This window comes from Procambarus clarkii, chromosome 16, assembly GCF_040958095.1.
Source record: "Procambarus clarkii isolate CNS0578487 chromosome 16, FALCON_Pclarkii_2.0, whole genome shotgun sequence".
NCBI lineage: Eukaryota > Metazoa > Arthropoda > Malacostraca > Decapoda > Cambaridae > Procambarus > Procambarus clarkii.
In genome coordinates this window covers 17,523,448-17,529,464 of record NC_091165.1, presented here as the reverse complement: position 1 = coordinate 17,529,464, position 6,017 = coordinate 17,523,448, and the positions used below count along the sequence as shown (strand labels likewise).

The 6,017-nt window shown below is 45.7% G+C and overlaps 1 protein-coding gene across 1 annotated transcript in view; it reads left to right on the top strand.

The window, feature by feature from the left end:
- Positions 1-4,953: 4,953 nt before the first annotated feature.
- The window catches only part of Nos (Nitric oxide synthase), a 761,521-nt gene continuing 760,457 nt past the window's right edge, over positions 4,954-6,017 (top strand). Inside the window, exon 1 of the mRNA XM_069325290.1 lies at positions 4,954-5,180. The gene's annotated coding sequence lies outside the window, so the exon portion shown is untranslated. The remainder of the gene's footprint in view (positions 5,181-6,017) is intronic.

Here is a 6,017-nt window from a genome sequence, read left to right as displayed (position 1 = left end):
TTTTGTGTGGGTTTCTGTAAATGCACCAAATATCGAGTTCGATTCTATTAGAAGGCCATTTATGAACTTAACTAATTTTATTTCTTGATTTTGATTTTAGGCCTTGTATATGTGGGAATGATTTCCCATATTGCGTGTCACTTCTGGTGTGCTTTGGTAGTTCTCTCCCCTCTCTCCACCCATGTTCAGAGTGTTGTTTTGGTAGTGGTTCGTCCAGTGTTGGTAGTAGTTCGGGTGTTGTGTGGTGTAGTACCTGTGTGCTGGATGATGACTTGTATTCCAGTCTTGTGGGTATCTCCCTCCCCTTCCCTTCTGTAATCCTGCAGTGGTGCTATCTGCCTGTTCCTCTCTCTTATATCTTCTACTCTGTTTCTGCCTTCCTCTAAAAAAATTCCAGTAGTATCATATTGATCTTCCCGTCTATAACACTGTGTACCTCTCACGTGGAATTCCGGGCACTGAAGATTGTAACATTTTTTGTCCCTAATTGAAAATTTACATGGGTTAGGGTGGAAGTGTCTGCACTCCATTCCAAAACGGCATGTACCCCTCGGCAACATGTTCCTGCATTTTCGAGGATGCAGAAAAGTGCATTTTGCTTCTAATTTCCCATAGTTGCATATTACTTGTGCATAGAATTTGTAAATATCTTCAGTTTTTATTTTTTTCAGGGTATTTATACCTGTGCCTGTCTTGGCCGCCTCTTCATTGGAACCATCTCCATCTTTCGTCCCAATTTCTTCGTTTATGCACTCTGTCTCACTGTTGCTCTCATTGTTTATATTACCTGGCTGCAATATTGCTGTCGTTTTGTACCACAATACCCTCTTCCTCCACACTACCGCTGTGGTTCTCTAAACTAACTGTTCCTGAGTTTTGGTCGTTATCCAGTGTTGTCTTTTCACAGTCCGCATATATCACTGGTAACTTTTCTGTGAATGTTAATCTTTGTGGCTCGGAACCTTTTTCTCCAGTTGAGTTGTGTTTTCCCATATTAACCTGTCATTTTTGCAAACGCAGTATATTCCTTGTTTGTGCATGCTGTAGATAATGCTACACAGCTCAGGTGAAATCTTGTGTTGCAGATGCAACACTTGACGCCTGCAGTACGTCTTCTAAATTCTTCAAAACACTTGCCACACACCTCCATTGTCTGATGTATTGTATTTGTGCTTCACTGTATGGATCACTTGTTGACTTCAGTAATTTTACTATTTATAATATTATATGTATATATTTATGATATATGTTCATTCCTCAATCCAAGACCATTAGCAGGGTCGTTGGTGGTGTGTTACAGGTACCAAACTGTGTTCTTAAGGGTAGCCTGTTCCCTTGGCTTTCCTTCTACCACCGTAATCAGCGGTGGGATATGGCTCTGGTTAGGTTACCTATTGGCCATATATGTTTAACTCACGGACACTTAATGGAACATCTCTCTCTTTATTATTATCTGAACTGCATTCTCTCCTACAGTTGTGTACCTCCTTTTAAAATGTCCTGATTGTCAAGACATTTATGTGTGTGTTGCTTCCCAATTATCCCTTGTGGTCATTTGTCTATCAATATAATCCTTGGTGACTCCGGTATCTTCGATATCACTCGTCTTGTGTGCTTTTGTTCTCGTATTGGCATGCTCAGTGATTTTTAGCGCCTTATTAATATCCAGCAACACTGATGGTGCTACAGTCTCCCCGGCTAGGTGCATTATTTTCATAATTTACTATTACATCTCTTGAGCTCCTTACAGCCTGCATGCGCATGGAGAACAATGGTGCCACAACCGCCGGCATTCCTTGAAATGTGCCTGACTTCATCACACATACGTGCACACGTGGCATACCACTAAATGTTGGAGATGCGAAAATCTTCTATTGAAGATTTGTGCGATATGTCCACATAAGAGGATGATGTCCTTGTGCGATATGAGCCCTAAGACTCCACCTTTACAGCCCATCCCCCTAAAATGAAAGTACTTATAGTAACTGTTTGGTCGAAAGTACCAATGTGTAGTGAGGTACCACCAGAAAGTTGACTTTTGTATTATTGAACTTTGACAAACTGAAATTTTTTTTAACCACAACCTAAATATAAGGTGACCAAACCACACACCAGAAGAGGAAGAGACGACGACGACGTTTCGGTCCGTGCTGGACCATTATCAAGTAGATGGTGATGGGAGCGAGATTGATGAAGATTAAGCCACCCAAGAGGTGGCACGGCCATGAATAGCCTATAAATGGGAGCGAGATTGATTAATTGATGAACATTAAGCCACCCATGAGGTGGCACGGGCATCAATAGCTCTTAAGTGGTAGATTGTTTTGAGTGAATGTGATCTTTGGTCTTGAAAGGATATACTGTGAGCTGAGCTCGCATTTAAATCGTCAGTCCTTACTGTGTGGCTGCTATCGCGGAGGAGGATACTGCTGGACATTATTTATGAGGGTGTCCAGCTGCTGGACACCTGTTTTGACCAGAAGAGTGGCAGTGTTGATGGCTTCAGGGTGGTTACTGCAACATTCAGGGACTCTTAAAGCTCTTCAAAGGTCGTTGGTTGCTTCACATTCCAGGAGATAGTGAAGTTGTAGCTTTTCTGTTATTGTTTGGCAGAAGATGCATTCCCAATATCTGGGTTCACCAATTTCCCAGTTCCATCTGTAACCTAGACATAGTCTATATAATCGAAATGCTATTTACCTGTGGATTCCATTCGGGATACGCTATCTAACTTGGTGGCCTGAAGATAACATACTGCAGAGGGCGAACCTTCTGCTACTCTCTGTTGTAGATAGGCTTTGTTGAGGTGTGCCAAGATTTTGGTGATGGGGCCCAGGCGACGGCGTCCTGTCGGAGCGTCCAATCATTGTAAGAAGTACCTGGAAGAGAGGAGGACCTGTTTCCCTACCTTCCAGGTGTGCCGGTCGGGTTGTGCACACCTGCACCATGACAACACGAGAGGGGGCGAGAACTCACCACCCTCAATATACCAGCTGACGCATCTGGAGTCGCACTACAAGGATCGAGGAACACCCTGCGACTTAAGGAAGGTCGAAGTCGTCTACAATCTGCACGACCGAAACTCATCTTGTAATATATCCCCAGAACTCATCTTGTAATAAATCTCCTGATAGTTCCCTAGTTCCATCCCCGAGAATCTGGCTAAGCGGTGGACCTCGCCTGGGAACTTAAGAGTTACCAGACACTCACTGTCTGGTAACCAGTGCGGTGGGAAGGGAATTATCAGGGGAAAGTGCCAAGCCATTACGACTTGGAACGGTTTAGGACAAGGATTTGGGATGGGACGAGGGAAAGGAATGGTGCCCAACCACTCGGACGGTCGGGGATTGAACGCCTACCTGCATGAAGCGAGACCGTCGTTCTACCGTCCAGCCCAAGTGGTTGGGTGTTGCAGTGGAAACTTGTGCCAATTGTTGCTGGAGGGAACATGGGCTAGTTGTTGTTGTTGGGAGAACATGTGGTTGTTATTGCTCGGGGGGGGGGGGGGGGGCATGTACTCACCTAGTTGTGCTTGCGGGCGTTGAGCTTTGGCTCTTTGGTCCCGCCTCATGTAGTAGTCAGAGTTGGCTGGTGATGGAGCGTTAGGTAAATCATGGCTTGCATGTTGCAGGTATCTGGTGCTGCCTGTAGCTGCTGTGTATTTTTGTTCGTGATACTCTCTTATGTTGTTCAGTGGCACCATGTTGCAGCTCATGTTGGGTTTGGTGGCACCATGTCGCAGCTCATGTTGGGTCTGGTGGCACCATGTTGCAGCTCATGTTGGGTCTGATGGCACCATGTTGCAGCTCATGTTGGGTCTGGTGGCACCATGTTGCAGCTCATGTTGGGTCTGGTGGCACCATGTTGCAGCTCATGTTGGGTCTGGTGGCATCATGTTGCAGCTCATGTTGGGTCTGATAAAACTGTTACAGTTCATGTTGGGTGGTGTGGAAGTATTGGATTGTTATGTATGTTGGGTGTGGTGGATGCATGTCGCTGATATGTTGGGTGTGGCTAAAACATGTTGATGGCATGTCGTGTGTGGTAGACGCAATGTGGTGGCATGTTGAGTGTACTGGAAGCATGTTGCTGGTATGTTGAGTGTGGTAGAAGCATGTTGCTGGTGTGTTGAGTGTGGTAGAAGCATGTTGCTGGTATGTTGAGTGTGGTAGAAGCATGTTGCTGGTATGTTGAGTGTGGTAGAAGCATGTTGCTGGTATGTTGAGTGTGGTAGATGCATGTTGCTGGTATGTTGAGTGTGGTAGAAGCATGTTGTAGGTATGTTGAACGATGTGGAAGGATGTTGGGTGTGGTGGAACCATACTGGTGACATAATGATGTGGGAACATGTTAAGTAGAAACACTGCATAAGTGATAGGAGAATATTTCAGGTTATCCTGTCATTTCTTCTAAGTGAACTTCTCATTCTGTTCAACCACTTAATTTGACAAACTTCACCTAAACAGTCAATTGAATTTTCTACAAAGTCTGGGGGAAAAAAATGACTTATTTCCCGCCAGATACACAACATTGCTTGTAACAACCAATATAGCAAGTTGTAACAACATTCTAATACGTCATAAAAAGATGTAACAACTCTTATTACAAGTTGCAACAAGCGGAAAATAGGGACAATTACGTTGTGTTTGTAGGGGTGAAGGTTATCATTAGAGGGCTGACACAAGGTTATAATGACTGGCAGGAGCGAGCGAGCCGGAGCTCCCAGGTCCAGCCGGCCCTCGCCACCTCTCGCCTCAGTCTGCCCACGCACCTGTACTGCCTCTCCTATTTATCGGACGGATTCTTCCCTTAACCTGTTGAGTTCTCTGGTCTCTGATTGGCAACTGCTCTGGCTACATCACCTCCCTCGGCGGCGCTCATTGGCTGTGAGCACGGCTGCGTCACGACCACTCATCGAAGATTGGATGGGCAGCCAGTGAAAACTGAATTGCCAGTGCGCAAGCGCCTGGAGTTGTATGCACTTCTTGACTAGGCTAAAAGTGTGTGCGAGTGAGGAAAAGTTGCAGACTTTGTCGGAGTATTGTGAGAGGAGTGAGAGCGAGGGAGCTAGCGGAGAGTGAGTGCTCCGCCCTCACTAGTGATCGCGGGTTACTTCGTGTTCTCCACTTGTTGACAATCCTTGTGTGCGTCTCTTCCTTGTGTCGTCCGCTCTGAAAATTGTAAGTACATATTTATTTGCATGTTATCGTAATCATTTGTGCAGTGTGATTAGTTAGCGGGTTAAACAAGGCGAGGACATGACAGTGGGTGATGGCGATGGTGTCTAAGTGTCGGTCATAATAGTTATGTTTATTGGTGGTGGTGGAGGAGTGGTGGCGGTGGAGTGGTGGTTTAGTGGTGATTTAGTGGTGGTAGTGGTGGTGGAGTCGTGGTTTAGTGGTGGGAGTGGTGGAGGAGTGGTGGCGGTGGTGGTGGAGTGGTGGTGGGAGTGGTGTTTTCTAGTTGTGTTTACTAGTTGTGTTTTTACTGGAGTTGAGCTTTTTGTTCTTTCGGCCCGCCTCTCAACTGCCAATCAACTGTTCACTAACTACTACTTTTTTTTTTTCCACACCACACACACACACCCCAGGAAGCAGCCCGTGACAGCTGACTAACTCCCAGGTACCTATTTACTGCTAGGTAACAGGGGCACTTAGGGTGAAAGAAACTTTGCCCATTTGTTTCTGCCTCGTGCGGGAATCGAACCCGCGCCACAGAATTACGAGTCCTGCGCGCTATCCACCAGGCTACGAGGCCCCTAGTGGTGGTGGTGGAGTGGTGATTGTGGTGGTGGAGTGGTGGCGGGGGTGGTGGTGGTGGTGGTGGTAGACCTCTGGCGTCCGGGTCCTAGTACTCTGACGGGTCATAGAGTTCATATATATAAACATATGTCGTACCTAATAGCCTGAATGCACTACTCGGCCTAGTATGCAAGACCCGATTTGCCTAATTGAAAGTTATTTTTGCTATTTTCAATAAATTGCTTTCAATTGGTTTATTTCAAATATTATTATATT